Genomic DNA, 16,868 nt, shown 5'->3' with positions numbered 1-16,868 from the left:
CGCCAAGCACCCAATCACGGGATCAGAATCACACTCTAGATCATACCTTTCACGAAAGAAAAGGACAGGCAACCGCTGCTAAACCAAGATCTCCATCTCTTGATTTCGTCAATCAATCTTACCTTATAGGGCACAAAGGTATATTTACCATATGAGATGTGTGCACCTACTAAAGGGAATAGAAAGATCTTGGGCACAAATACTCCACTTTTCACGAAAGACATAGATTCACCAATGATTGGTTGGACTAAATACTACATTTATTTGCTCAGAAGAAGGAAAGTTGGCTATGAGAATGATTTCTTGGACCATTCCTAGGACCATTCCAACAGGATGCTCAGAGGTGGGTGGAGAAAAAGCTCAAAAGGCATACTTCCTGCGCTTTCAGAGGATCTAAATCAGTCTTCATCCTTTCGCTTTTCAAAGCCCCTCGCAATAAATATGTAAATTCATTTCGCAGAAATTCAAAGATTTTCGATCTCCTCGAAAGAAAATGAGTTCGATCAGCAACACCGATCTCCGCAGCACCAGGATAAAGACCTTCTTTTTACCCATAACCTTTCGCTACAGCACTGGGACCAAGATCGGGCTTGGCATAGTTACGAGGTTCCCGTTCTATTTAACTAACACTAACTGAAGCTAACCGGAAGCTTTCTTCTCATGTGACTCTTGGATCGAAAAGAGGCTGCTGGACTGGACCACGGCTGAAACTGCCAGGCACGGACTAAAAGCTTTTATCAGGGATTCCCGAGTCAAACGACTACCATACATAGCATAGAGCTGGAAGCTGCACTAGTGTACAGAGAAGACTGGATGTGAACACGGGCGGACATTGGCTATGTATGGGGCACTCACTAATCACTATTAGCAGGAAACAACTAGCAGAAAGAAAGATGAACGCACTTTCACTCCTTGCTCTTCAGCATGTACTCACACGAGGGACTCTCAAATCTCTATTTCAGACCATAATCTTTCGATCCCTTTACCGAAGTGATTGATAGCAGGGCTAAAAAATCATAGGGCTTCTTCTATTTTTAGTGTGAACTCACTTCTATTCTATATCAAGATAGGGGCTTCAGTACTTGGCTGACCGCCCGGTGGAAGACCTGGTTCTACCACACAAGGGCAGCTTTCGTAGTCCAGGATTATCTTCCTCATATGTAATTTCACCTCAATGTGGAAATGTCCGATCTTATTCCAAAATAGAAGGTCTTCATGAAGGTCTGTCTTGTTTTAGGAATATAGGTACCGAAGTTCAATAGCGGTAGGTACCAAGGAGAAGACGAGTCAGGGCCGATTGACAAGACTAGCTAGGCTGACCTTCCAGCCATACTCCATCCAATATCGAACGGAAGTGCTGAAGGTTTCATGTGATGCTGACCTCAATGAACCAGACCTCGAGAATTCATTCATCCCTTCGCTCCGAGGATTGGTCGAGTACTTGGCCACATGCATGAGTAGGCCTATTGCCGGGATGTCCCATTAAAAAGGCAGGTCCCATATTTGAAATACAAAAATAAGATTAGATAGCGCTCAAGAGGTTTTTCTCCGTACGAGAAATCCTTCACTCGCAGGGAATTCAAATAGATGTGTTGAAGATCATCAAAGAAAGGAAAAAGACTGAATTTGATCCATCTCCTCCCTTTTCTTTAAACCAAGAGCTACTCCTCCCTTTTCTTTTTTTATGTAATTTCAATACGATTTCGTTTGTGTTCATGTTTTCAATTTAGAACCCCACGGAAGTGAATAGAAAAAAGAAAAATACCCCTGTGATACGCCTTCCTTTACCTATTTCTAGATTGATTGATGTTCAATGGAGGGAAACCTGCTATTCCTTCTTTCCTTTGAAATTGTACATTTTTTTGATTCTGAACTAATTGTATCCTTTTTGTTCCCATCGAGCTTTCTTGCCTAGTGACTAAGGATTTTCACACTTGTTGTGTCTATAAAAGATTTTCTCATAAAACACTAACAGAAGTGTTAGAGGGATTCATTTTCGATAAGAATCCAAAAGCAAGTTCCCTATACTACCTTCTTTCCCTCCTCTGTTTCTGTCTTTAAGAGGCAGTGCATCCGGCAGGAATCGAACCTACTTTTTGACCCATTTTGCCTTTCTAGGTTGGTGGGCGCTTTCACCATTCAGCCATGGATGCTTTAGCGAGTGAACTAGGTTTTTATTTGAGAGCGAACTAGGTTTTTAGTGGTATTCCTTCTCAAGCTTCTATTTCTTCCGTTAAGGGAGATTCGGGAAAAGATGGAATAGGAAGACGTGTTTCCAGAACGAACAAGATACAGGTAGAGAACGGGAGGTTAGCAAAGTTAGACAAGATTGGAATGGGCATAGGAACATGTATTGATGTACCAGATCGGCTAATGCTCCCAGGTTGATGCGATGTATTCCACCAGTTGACTGGAGACTTTATTATTGGTATATCGATCGGTCCAACACGGATTGAAATAGGAGCCGGTTCGACAGGAAGCTTTTGAAAATGCAGTGCACCCAAGTAAATAAGGAACACGATGAATACAAAAGTTAAACGAGAATTCCACACCTGAAAGGTACACCACATAGGCCTTCCCTGAAACCCCCCAGTCACTAACGTAAACAAAGTAGAAAAAGCACCAACTTCTGTACCGGTTCCGGAAGAGTGAAGAAAAAGGGGATGTTTTGTTAATGGGAACAAGGAACTGTTTATAGCTGTCGCGATATAAATAACTATACTCATCCGAGCCGCAGGAACATGTAGATATGAAATACGAGAATTTTCACCTTGTTGAAGATCTGGTGGTGCTACCCGAAGACTTAAATGAATAGCCATCGCTATTAAGAACAACCGAGATCCAATGAGAATTTGCGCGTAGCTTTTTGTCTTTGACATAAAAAAATAAGGTTGTAATAACGAAACTGACATTTTATTTTCCTTGCCTTGCAAGTGGAACAAGAAAGACTATATAGTTATTTTGATTCTATAAACGATCAAAGGATTTCGCATGCTTTCCATGGAATGACGAAATTCCCCTTGCTTAGTTTTTGATCCGCTCGTGCGTGGCACTCCTTGCTTGCGGAGCGGCATATCGGAAAAAGAAGGATTGACTTTCTATACGGGCCCGTCCCCTCTTACCCCTAACTAACAATTATGCTGCTCTCGCCTTTTTGTAATCTTATCTTTCAAAAATGCACTACTAATTTTTATGGCCTCCTTAGTCACCCTATCCACTCTCGTCCTGTTTTCGGGTTCCCTTTCAGGGGATGAGGATATTTCGATGATTTCTCCCTCCGTAGGTGGAAAACGCGTGGGTGAGTTATAACGCCCTTGATGCGGCTATTGCTCCCACGTGTCGAGGCACGACTTAGAGACATAACCGCATTGAAAGCAATGTCGCAAGTCAGGCAATCATTACAACAACCCATGTAATATATAATAAAAGGGGGAAGAACATAGTTGGCTTACACTCGCCATGTCACATCAAAGTACATAAATAACATCCATTAGACAAACACTCATGGCCCGACTACGGCGCCAAAATGGAAAAGAACCCAACATGCGACAAGGCCCTGAATCAAACCCCAACTAGGCACCACTACTGATCATCGGGAAAGGAAACATAATAACGCTGAGAGTCCTCGTCGAACTCCCACTTGAGCTCGTACTCGTCACCTGGAGCGGAATCACCTGGACCTGCATCTGGAATTATAGTATCTGTGAGCCACAGGGACTCAGCAATCTCGCACCCTCGCGATCAAAACTATTTAAGCTTATAGGAATGGATGAGGCAAATATATGTGGAGCTGCAGCAAGCGACTAGCATATAGGGTGGCTATCTTATTCGCAAAAGAGAGCGAGAAGAGGAGGCAAGGCATGAGCGAGAATCTAGAGGAACAACCTGCGCAAGTATTACTCCAACACCGTGTCCACTTCCCGGACTCCGCCGAGAAGAGGCCATCACGGCAACACACTCAGTTGATTCATTTTAATTAATTAAGGTTCAAGTTATCTACAACCGGACATTAACAAATTCCCATCTGCCCATAACCGCGGGCACGGCTTTCAAAAGTTCAATCCCTGCAGGGGGTCCCAACTTAGCCCATGACAAGCTCTCATGGTCAACGAAGGAATATACCTCCACCCGAGACACACCGATCAGACTCGGTAACCCGGTACAACAAGACAATTCGTCAGGTTAAAACAAGACCAGCAACACCGCCTGAATGTGCCGACAAATCCCGATAGGAGCTGCACATATCTCTTTCTCAGGGCACACTCAGATGAGACATCCTATGAGTAAAACCATCCCTCAAGTTGCCCCGAGGTGGCCCCGCAGTCTACTCGGTCGGACCAACACTCAGAGGAGCACTGGCCCGGGGGGTGGGGGTTAAAATAAGATGACCCTTGAGTCTGCAGAACCCAAGGGAAAGAAAAGGCTAGGTGACAAAAGGTAAAACCAAGGTTGGGAACTGCTGGACAAGCTTTAATCAAGGCAAAATATCAAAGGGTTCCCATTATAACCCAACCGCGTAAGGAACGCAAAATCCGGGAACATAACACCGATATGACGGAAACTAAGGCGGCAAGAGTGGAACAAAACACTAGGCGAGAGGCCGAGCCTTCCACCCTTTACCAAGTATATAGATGCATTAAGATAACATGGCAATATAATGATATCCCCAACAAGTAAATAAATGATGTTCCAACAAGGAACGGCCTCCAATCTTCACCTGCAACTAGCAACGCTATAAGAGGGGCTGAGCAAAGCGGTAACATAGCCAATCAACGGTTTGCTAGGACAAGGTGGGTTAGAGGTTGACATGGCAAGTAGGAGGCTGACAAGAAAAAGGTAGGCATCGTAGCATTGGCAAAGCAAGAGCGAGCAAACTAGCATAGCAAAGATAGTAGTGATTTCGAGGGTATGATCATCTTGCCTGCACAGTTGTCAGAGTTGACTGGATCCTCACAAGCAAACTCAACTGGCTCCTCGGTAGCGAACTCGTCTCCCGGCTCTACCCAACAAGACAAACAAGCAACAAGGATACAATCAACCACGTGCAAGACCAAGCAATATGATGAAATGATGATATGCTATGCGGGATGCGATGCGGGATGCAAAATGCAAGATATAACAGGAAATGCATGAACCTGGCCTCAACTTGGAATTCCAAGGGTGCCACTGGATAGAGGGGATGAAATCGCTTGAAAACGATATAAAGATCATTGGAATCGGAGTTACGGTTTGGAAATGGCAAGCGTTTTAAGATATGACACCGGTCTGCGATTTACAGCAAGTAGGCATCTAAATGCAACGAAATGAACATGCTAAAGCCACCAAACATGACAACAAAATACATGGCAGGGATGCCCACAAGATTCTTAACAAAAGACTAGCACTGAGCCAGGGCCAAATCATCCACTAAGAGGTTCAAACAAGCATGGCAAAAACGCAAATGCAAAACAGATTCCAGACTTAGTGAAATTAACACTTGTCTGAAATTTCAGATCACGATGCTCTCTTCGGAGCAGCAAAACAACATGATACATGACCTGAAAATGACAAGTAAGAACATGGCATGGAGCTACTCAACAAGCTTAACAAAAGATCCAAAGTGACCTGGGGCCAAAAGGGATCACAAAATATATTAACGGGCACACGAATATAGCTAAAACACAATCAGTTTTCAGACTTAGTGAAAACTGAGACATGCTGAAATATAACTCACGAAGGCATGTAAACGAGCTCGATGCACTCACCACGGTGCAAGTAATGGCAAGGAAGGCATACAACCATTAAGAAGGCACAAAATACAATCTATACATGGCAAGAACAATGGCATAGCATACACGGATCAAGTACAACAACGCCGGCAAAATCGCAAACGAGTTGACGATCTGCCCAGATTCACCATGAAGCAAAAGTAGAGCTTGATTGACTCAAGCTATGTTGCTCCATAATTGCAAACAAAGACATGGATGGATATAGCATAACATGAATAACAAAAGTCCCTTACTGATCATCCTCAAAAGAGGCACGGATCACTAGGAAACAAGCTGAACATATGGCATCATGAACTAAAATATCCCAGACTTGGTGAAAACAACTAAGTCCCTGAAAACAGATTTACCGGGTGCCTCACTTTGCAAGCTTGCACAAGTCACCACACACATCCTAAAAATGCGTGGGTTGCACCTATGGAAAGAAGACAAAATGCTTAACAAAACATATGAAGGACTCACAGGCATAGCATGCACACATTAATCATGGCAAAAATGACAAAAGTCTAAGATGAACTAGCAGATCTGACAATTAACTCACGAAGCCTCCTTCTAACAGCATTTCGGGCATCAAGATGAGCTCAAATGAAAATGATGCAATGGAATGAAATGATTTACTCGTCGAGGCGAACATTCTGATATATCATATGCCCAAATCGGAGCTACGGATGCAAAGTTACGGGCGGTCAAAGTAGGCATAAAAAATTAGGGTTCGGGGGGAGAAGTCAACCGAGAAGACCCAGATCTGGATCTGGCACGGATTACGAGGATCGCCGGTTTTACTGTAGCTCGCCGGAGACCTTCGTGGCCGGAGAGGAAGGAGAGGGCCGGGGCGAGGCCGGCCTTGGCGCGGCTCCCGAGGACGGCGGCGGCTTGGACGGGGCGGCGCGGGCGGCGTGGCGGCGCCGGCAGCGAGCGCGCGTGGCGGCTCCGGGCTCCTGCGGCGGCCGGACGCGAAGAGGAGGGCGGCGCCTGGGCAGACGGCGGCGGGGCGGAGGACTGGGCCGCGGGGGCCCGCGTCGGGCTCGGCGGGCCTCGCGGCGGCGGCGGCGAAGCGGTCCCGCGAGGGACACGTGGCGGCGGACGGTTGGTGCGGGCGGAGGCGGCGGACGTTGTCTGGCCGGGGCGGACACGTCCGTCGGCACGGATCTGTTTTTTTTAGACTAGGGTTTGGAGGGGGAAGACGAGATCCGAAAATGGAGGGGGTATATATAGGCATAAGTAGAGCTAGGAGAGTCCAAATGAGGTGCGGTTTTCGGCCACGCGATCGTGATCGAACGCTCTAGGACATGGAGCAGAGTTTGGTGGGTTTTGGGCCAAAAAGAAGGGGTGTTGGGCTGCAACACACACGAGGCCTTTTCGGTCCCTCGGTTAACCGTTGGAGTATCAAACGAAGTCCAAATGATACGAAACTTGACAGGCGGTCTACCGGTAGTAAACCAAGGCCGCATGGCAAGTCTCGGTCCAATCCGGAAATGTTTAATCCTCACACACGAAAGAAAGCTACAAATGACCTCCGGATGAGAACGAAGCGCCGGAATGCAAAACGGACAACGGGGAAAATGCTCGGATGCATGAGACGAACACGTATGCAAATGCAATCCACATGATGACATGATATGAGATGCATGAAAACGAAAACAACACACGGAGACAAAACCCGAACCCGAGGAAATAAATATAACTTAATGCCGGAAACGGCAAGAGTTGGATACAAATTTGGAAAGTCGTATCTGGGGCGTTACAACACTCCACCACTACGAAAAGATCTCGTCCCGAGATCTAGCACTGAAAGAACTCCGGGTACTCAGAACGGAGGTGATCCTCGCGTTCCCAGGTAGCTTCACGGTCGGAATGGTGAGACCACTTGACTTTGAGAAATTTGATTGACTTGTTGCGAGTCTTGCGTTCAGTCTCTTCAAGAATAGCAACTGGGTGCTCACGATAAGAGAGATCTTCTTGGAGCTCAATGTCCTCGAAGTTGACGGTGCGGTCAGGCGTCTTGAAGCACTTTCGAAGCTGAGAGACATGGAACACATCATGGACATTTGCAAAGTTTGAAGGGAGCTCGAGTTGATAGGCGAGGTCGCCTCTCTTGCTGACAATCTTGAAAGGTCCCACGTATCGAGGGGCAAGCTTCCCTTTGATACCGAAGCGACGAGTACCTTTCATAGGAGAGACACGGAGGTAAACATGATCTCCGATCTCGAAAGCCAAATCACGGTGCTTACTATCATAGTAGCTCTTTTGGCGGGATTGGGCTGCTTTGAGGTTATCACGAATGACTTTGCACATTTCTTCTGCTTCTGTGATTAAGTCATTACCCAGCAGCTGACGTTCACTGGTTTCGGACCAGTTGAGAGGGGAACGACACTTCCTGCCATACAGAATTTCAAATGGGGCCTTGCCCGAACTTGCTTGAAAACTGTTGTTGTATGAGAATTCAGCATAAGGAAGACAATCCTCCCACTTCATGCCGAAGGAGATCACACAAGCCCTGAGCATATCTTCAAGAATCTGGTTGACACGCTCGACTTGACCGCTTGTTTGAGGATGGAAAGCAGTGCTGAAGCGGATGTTAGTGCCCATGGCCTTCTGGAAAGAATCCCAAAACTTCGAGGTAAAGATGCTGCCACGGTCTGAAGATATCACTTGAGGAATACCGTGCAGAGAGACAATGCGAGAGGTATAGAGTTCCGCCAATTGAGCTGCAGTGATCGACTCTTTGATAGGCAGAAAATGAGCCACTTTGGTGAGCTTGTCGATGACAACAAATATAGCATCATTGCCACGCTTGGACTTTGGAAACCCAGTCACGAAGTCCATTTCAATGTGGTCAAACTTCCATTCTGGAATGGCAAGGGGTTGGAGGAGACCCGCTGGCCTTTGGTGTTCTGCCTTCACTCTTCTGCAGACATCACATTCATTCACGAATTGAGCGATCTCGCGCTTCATTCGAGTCCACCAATAAGCTTGCTTGAGGTCCTGATACATCTTCGTGCTCCCAGGGTGGATGGAGAGGAGAGAATTGTGAGCCTCGTTCATGATCACTTTACGAAGTTCACCTTTGGGCACAACAATACGATCCTCGAAGAAGAGAGTGTCCTTGTCATCAAGGCGGTAGCACTTGTACTTGGACTGACTCTTGGCAATCCCAATCTTCACCTTTTTCACCATAGCATCAAGAAGTTGGGCTTGGCGAATCTGGTCTTCTAAGGTAGGAGAGACTTGAAGGTTGGCGAGGAAACCTTGAGGAACAACTTGCAGATTAAGTTTGCGGAAAGCTTCACAAAGCTCGGGTTGATAAGGCTTGAGAATCAGACTGTTGCAGTAGGCCTTTCTACTCAAAGCGTCAGCAATCACATTAGCCTTGCCTGGAGTATACTCAATACTCGGATTATACTCTTGAATCATTTCGACCCATCGAGTTTGCCTTAGGTTGAGATTAGGCTGAGTGAAGATGTACTTGAGACTCTTGTGATCAGTGAAAATGTCCACTTTTCTTCCCAATAGAAGATGTCTCCAAGTCAAAAGAGCATGGACAACTGCCGCCAACTCTAGATCATGAGTGGGGTAGTTCTTCTCATTAGGCTTCAACTGGCGAGATGTATAAGTAACAACTTTCTTCTCTTGCATCAAAACTGCGCCAAGACCTTGGAGAGAGGCATCACAAAAGACCTCGTACGGCTTGGATTCATCAGGTGGAGTCAGAACTGGAGCAGTGATCAACTTCTCTTTCAAAGTGTTGAAAGCAATATCACACTCTGGAGACCAAACATACTTGACATGGTTCTGAAGAAGGTTTGAGAGAGGCTTCGCGATCTTGGAAAAGTTTTCAATGAATCTTCGGCAATAGCTTGCGAGACCGAGAAAACTGCGGAGTTGCTTCACATTCTGAGGAGGTTCCCAATTCACAATTGCGGATACCTTCTCGGGATTCACGGAAATGCCCTTGGCAGAGATGATATGACCAAGATAAAGAACCTCATCGAGCCAAAATTCACACTTGGAGAACTTGGCATAGAACTGATGTTCCCTGAGCTTATCGAGAACCAAACGCAAGTGCTTGGCATGATCTTCCTTGTTCTTGGAGAAAACCAGGATGTCATCGAGATAGACCAAAACAAAGTCATTGGTGTAGGTGTTGAAGATGAAGTTCATCATGCGAGAGAATGTCGGAGGAGCGTTGGCGAGGCCAAAAGACATGACAGTGTATTCATATGAACCAAAGCTTGTTCTGAATGCTGTCTTGGGAATATCTTCTTCACGAATGCGAATCTGGTGATAACCCATACGGAGATCAAGCTTGGAGAATACTTGGGCACCTTTGAGTTGTTCGAACAGCTCATTGATGTTGGGAAGTGGGTATTTGTTCTTGATGGTCTTCTTGTTCACCGGACGGTAATCAACACAAAGTCGGTCCGTTCCATCCTTCTTCTTCACAAAAAGAACACCACAACCCCACGGAGAAGTACTAGGCCGGATGAGACCCATTCTTTCTTGCTCATCGAGTTGCTTCTTCAGCTCCTTCAACTCCTCAGGTCCGAGCTTGTAAGGACGTTTGCACACAGGTTCCGTGCCAGGTTCAAGTTCAATAACGAATTCCACTGGCCGGTGCGGAGGCATTCCTGGGAGCTCTTCTGGAAAGACGTCTTGATATTCGCAAACGACTGGAATTTGCGAGATGGCATCCAATTCACCCTTCTCATTGAGAGAAAACAGACGGGTAGTATTATCCCGAGCGGCAAAGATAATTACATCCTCAGACGAATGAGTCAATTGAATCTGTCTGGCTGCACAATCAAGATGTGCCTTGTGCTTAGAAAGCCAATCCATTCCGAGAATAAGATCAATATCCGAGTTACCAAGAACCACCGGAGAAGAGAGAAACTTGTAATCGCCCAACATGATAGAGACATCGGGAGCAACCAAACTAGAAGTCAAAAGCTTGCCGGGAGAAACAACTTGCATGACTTTGGGCATAATCTCGGTATCAACATTGTGCTTCGATGCAAAAGGGCATGACAAAAAGGAATGCGATGCACCAGTGTCAAATAGAACTTTTGCAGGAATATCATTAACAGGAAGGTTACCCATGATCACATCTGACGAGTCCTCTGCCTGAGCTGCATTCATCAAATTGACCTTGGCATGCTTGGGATTATGCTTGACCATAGCTGTACTTGTCGATCTGACAGGAGGAGGAGGAGGAAGACGCCTCTGGTTGAAACACTTGTTGGCATAGTGACCCTTCTGTTGGCACTTGTTGCACGTGACCTTTGAAAGCGGACGGTGATACGGAGCACTCGATCTTGGAGCTTGAGACGAAGTCTTGTTCTGAAAGCCTGGGTTGGGTGGGTGGGAAGAACCACTGCCACCTTTGCTCTTCTGCTGATACGGCTGACGGAACGGAGGAGGAGGAAGCCAAAACTTCTGCTGCTTGGCCACTTGAGTAGAGGAAGAAGGAGTAACATCTCTGACTCGCTTTCTGGAAGCATCACACCTCAACTGAGCAGCCTCTTGCTTCAGTGCCATGTTGTAGAACTCATCGTATCTCAAAGGCTCAAAGAGAACAAGAGCGAGCTGAATATCTTCTCTGAGACCACCCCTGAACTGATATCATGCTCTTCTCATCAGGCACGTCCTGCTTGGCAAAGCGGGCAAGCTTCTGGAACAATTTGTTGTAGTCATAGACAGACAAAGAACCTTGCTTCAGATTGCGGAATTCCTCACGCTTGCTTTCAACCACGCTCTGCGGAATGTGATGAGCTCGGAAATCTCGAGGAAATCATCCCAAGTGATAACACGTCCACCTCTGGAATCCTTGTACTGCTGGAACCATTCTGCAGCTTGATCTTTGAGTTGGAAGGAAGCGAACTTGACAAAGTCCTCAGGCCTGACGTTACTGCACTCGAAATGCTTACACAGATCCACAAGCCAATTGTCAGCATCGGTTGCCTCAACACAATTGCTGAAAGTCTTTGGCCCGTTAGCAAGGAACTGGTTGAGTGTAGCAAAGTGACTCTGATTGCTGCCTTGATTCCCTTGGTTGCCTTGATTGCGCTCTTGGAGAATTTGCATGATCAACTGTGTGTTTGCATTGGTTGCGGCCATCACAGCTTGCCATGCCTCTGGAGGAGGTGGGGGTGGTGGCGGATCAGGATTCGTAGTCGTGCGCGTTGGAGGAGCCATCCTGAAGAGGTTGACCACCATTAGCACATTGACAGATAAATATTGAAGCTGAATCCAACGGAATGAAAATTGCAACATATAGTCTTCACATCCGAACAAAATGAATGAATGCATTCCTCTTGAAATGGTCACATATCCATAAATTGAGAAGCCACGTAGAATTAAGGTAGAGAAATAAATCAACAAGGTACGGATCAAGAACGAATAATCGGTAAGAAATTCCAATCTCAAACCAATATCCGTGGAAGAAGAACTAGAGCTACAAGAATTCCCACCTATGAAACTCCCGAACTTTTCCGGTTATGCAATCAGGTGTTGGGGATACAGGGGAAGCATAATATCTCACCCAAACTAGCAAATCCTACATCCAGCTGTATCCATCCTTCAACACATAACCAAGAAACCTTCGAAAACCATCTACCTCAACCTTCGAAAAGCATCCGTTATACAAGTTATGGCGATACTCCCGAACTCCCGCCCCAGTACTGGGTGGCGTCGAGGTTATCTCACCAACGAATTGCATAAAAGAGATTTTCGATGTCGGCGTACTAAACTCAGGTATTCCAGAACTGCAACGATAAAATTATGATGACAACACCTCAGAGCTCAACTCCCCGGGACACTTCCACTAAACCCCTGACAGGAGGCACCAAGACAATGTTCCCATCATAAAACCATCGGAACGATTCCAAGATACCCGCGTGATCCTAAAAAAAATTAGTGAAATTTGAGAAGAGAAGAGTCAAAACTCTACATCAGGATGCCTTACCAGAGCGATGAGGAGACTGGGAAGTAAAAAGAATTCCTAAACTCTCCGATATATAATTCCTAAAGACTCAAAAAATTTTCTAGACTCAACTCGTCCGCTAATAACGATCAAGCAATGGGGCTCCTAAGGTCGGGGAAGGCTCTGATACCAACTTATAACGCCCTCGATGCGGCTATAGCTCCCACGTGTCGAGGCACGACTTAGAGACATAACCGCATTGAAAGCAATGTCACAAGTCAGGCAATCATTACAACAACCCATGTAATATATAATAAAAGGGGGAAGAACATAGTTGGCTTACACTCGCCACGTCACATCAAAGTACATAAATAACATCCATCAGACAAACACTCATGGCCCGACTACGGCGCCAAAATGGAAAAGAACCCAACATGCGACAAGGCCCTGAATCAAACCCCAACCAGGCACCACTACTGATCATCGGGAAAGGAAACATAATAACGCTAAGAGTCCTCGTCGAACTCCCACTTGAGCTCGTACTCGTCACCTGGAGCGGAATCACCTGGACCTGCATATGGAATTATAGTATCTGTGAGCCACAGGGACTCAGAAATCTCGCACCCTCGCGATCAAAACTATTTAAGCTTATAGGAATGGATGAGGCAAATATAGGTGGATCTGCAGCAAGCGACTATCATATAGGGTGGCTATCTTATTCGCAAAAGAGAGCGAGAAGAGGAGGCAAGGCGCGAGCGAGAATCTAGAGGAACAACCTGCGCAAGCATTACTCCAACACCGTGTCCACTTCCCGGACTCCGCCGAGAAGGTAGGCATCGTAGCATTGGCAAAGCAAGAGCGAGCAAACTAGCATAGCAAAGATAGTAGTGATTTCGAGGGTATGATCATCTTTCTTGCACAGTTGTCAGAGTTGACTGGATCCTCACAAGCAAACTCAACGGGCTCCTCGGTAGCGAACTCGTCTCCCGGCTCTACCCAACAAGACAAACAAGCAACAAGGATACAATCAACCACGTGCAAGACCAAGCAATATGATGAAATGATGATATGCTATGCAGGATGCGATGCGGGATGCAAAATGCAAGATATAACAGGAAATGCATCAACCTGGCCTCAACTTGGAATTCCAAGGGTGCCACTGGATAGAGGGGATGAAATCGCTTGAAAACGATATAAAGATCATTGGAATCGGACTTACGGTTTGGAAATGGCAAGCGTTTTAAGATATGACACCGGTCTGCGATTTACAGCAAGTAGGCATCTAAATGCAACGAAATGAACATGCTACAGCGACCAAACATGACAACAAAATACATGGTAGGGATGCCCACAGGATTCTTAACAAAAGACTAGCACTGAGCCACGGCCAAATCATCCACTAAGAGGTTCAAACAAGCATGGCAAAAACGCAAATGCAAAACAGATTCCAGACTTAGTGAAATTAACACTTGTCTGAAATTTCAGATCACGATGCTCTCTTCGGAGCAGCAAAACAACATGATACATGACCTGAACATGATAAGTAAGAACATGGCATGGAGATACTCAACAAGCTTAACAAAAGATCCAAAGTGACCTGGGGCCAAAAGGGATCACAAAATATATTAACGGGCACACGAACATAGCTAAAACACAATCAGTTTTCAGACTTAGTGAAAACTGAGACATGCTGAAATATAACTCACGAAGGCATGTAAACGAGCTCGATACACTCACCACGGTGCAAGTCATGGAAAGGCAGGCATACAACCATTAAGAAGGCACAAAATACAAGCTAGACATGGCAAGAACAATGGCATAGCATACACGGATCAACTACAACAACGCCGGCAAAATCGCAAATGAGTTGACGATCTGCCCAGATTCACCACGAAGCAAAAGAAGAGCTTGATTGACTCAAGCTATGGTGCTCCATAATTGCAAAAAAAGACATGGATGGATAGGGCATAACATGAGTAACAAAATTCCCTTACTGATCATCCTCAAAAGAGGCATGGATCACTAGGAAACAAGCTGAACATATGGCATCATGAACTAAAATATCCCAGACTTAGTGAAAACAACTAAGTCCCTGAAAACAGATTTACCGGGTGCCTCACTTTGCAAGCTTGCACAAGTCACAATAAACATCCTAAAAATGCGTGCGTTACACCTATGGAAAGAAGACAAAATTCTTAACAAAACATATGAAGGACTCACAGGCATAGCATGCACACATTAATCATGGCAAAAATGACAAAAGTCTAAGATGAACTAGCAGATCTGACAATTAACTCACGAAGCCTTCTTCTAACAGCATTTCGGGCATCAAGATGAGCTCAAATGAAAATGATGCAATGGAATGAAATGATGTACTCGTCGGGGCGAACATTTTGATGTATCATATGCCCAAATCGGAGCTACGGATGCAAAGTTACGGACGGTCAAAGTAGGCATAAAAAATTAGGGTTCGGGGGGAGAAGTCAACCGAGATGACCCAGATCTGGATCTGGCACGGATTACGAGGACCGCCGGTTTTACTGTAGCTCGCCGGAGACCTTCGTGGCCGGAGAGGAAGGAGAGGGCCGGGGCGAGGCCGGCCTTGGCGCGGCTCCCGAGGACGGCGGCGGCTTGGACGGGGCGGCGCCGGCGGCGAGGGGCGGCCGGGCGCGGGCGGCGTGGCGGCGAGGCGGCGCCGGCAGCGAGCGCGCACGGCGGCTCCGGGCTCCTGCGGCGGCCGGACGCGAAGAGGAGGGCGGCGCCTGGGCAGACGGCGGCGGGGCGGAGGACTGGGCCGCGGGGGCCCGCGTCGGGCTCGGCGGGCCTCGCGGCGGCGGCGGCGAAGCGGTACCGCGAGGGACACGTGGCGGCGGACGGTTGGTGCGGGCGGAGGCGGCGGACGTTGTCCGGCCGGGGCGGACACGTCCGTCGGCGCGGATCTGTTTTTTTAGACTAGGGTTTGGAGGGGGAAGACGAGATCCGAAAATGGAGGGGGTATATATAGGCATAAGTAGAGCTAGGAGAGTCCAAATGAGGTGCGGTTTTCGGCCACGCGATCGTGATCGAACACTCTAGGACATGGAGCAGAGTTTGGTGGGTTTTGGGCCAAAAAGAAGGGGTGTTGGGCTGCAACACACACGAGGCCTTTTCGGTCCCTCGGTTAACCGTTGGAGTATCAAACGAAGTGCAAATGATACGAAACTTGACAGGCGGTCTACCGGTAGTAAACCAAGGCCGCATGGCAAGTCTCGGTCCAATCCGGAAATGTTTAATCCCCACACACGAAAGAAAGCTAGAAATGACCTCCGGATGAGAACGAAGCGCGGGAATGCAAAACGGACAACGGGGAAAATGCTCGGATGCATGAGACGAACACGTATGCAAATGCAATCCACGTGATGACATGATATGAGATGCATGAAAACGAAAACAACACACGGAGACAAAACCCGAACCCGAGGAAATAAATATAACTTAACGCCGGAAACGGCAAGAGTTGGATACAAATTTGGAAAGTCGTATCTGGGGCGTTACATGAGTAGAGTCTGTGCTTTGCTTTTGGGGGCACCGGCAAGAAGCTTCTCGGCCACCCTACTCTGACTTGATTAGCTACTAGTAACTAGGATCATTCAAATAGTCAGTCAGCAATGTGTACTTCTTTCCTAGTTGAGTGGATCTGCGTAGCAGAGCCCAATCTTCTACCACAAGCTCTGACCTGACTTGTTGTACTTGATTCACCCACGTAAATAGACAACTTGGATAATAAAAGTCATCCCATAAAAGAGAAGTGAGTCCGCATGTCGGCAAATGATTTGGAATTGAAACTGGCTACAGAGGAAACTGAAGCCCTAACTCCCCATTTTTTCTATCTTAGATCGCCATCAAGCCCTGGCTGTAGAGTCACTGGTTTCTAATCGCAATGGATTTATGTTTTCTTTGGCTTTTCCAGTCACTTCGTTCAACCTTGATCTGGATAGATAGCTCGGCTTCTTTTTGCTGAGAATGGTTTTGTCAAGGAAAGGTTTCGCTATACAATAACAATGAACTCACTTCTGATCAAATTGGATTGGATTGGATGAATCGGTAATCTTTCTCTGTCTTGTGAGAGAGAGTCATTTGCTGTATTGAGAGCGGGCGGGTGACATGCATTAAGCAAAATCAGTTGTTATGTTTTTGATCTTATT

This window comes from Triticum urartu, chromosome 3A (genome assembly GCF_056163025.1).
Source record: "Triticum urartu cultivar PI428250 chromosome 3A, HENAU_Tu73, whole genome shotgun sequence".
Taxonomy (NCBI): Eukaryota; Viridiplantae; Streptophyta; class Magnoliopsida; order Poales; family Poaceae; genus Triticum; species Triticum urartu.
This window is presented reverse-complemented; position numbering follows the sequence as displayed.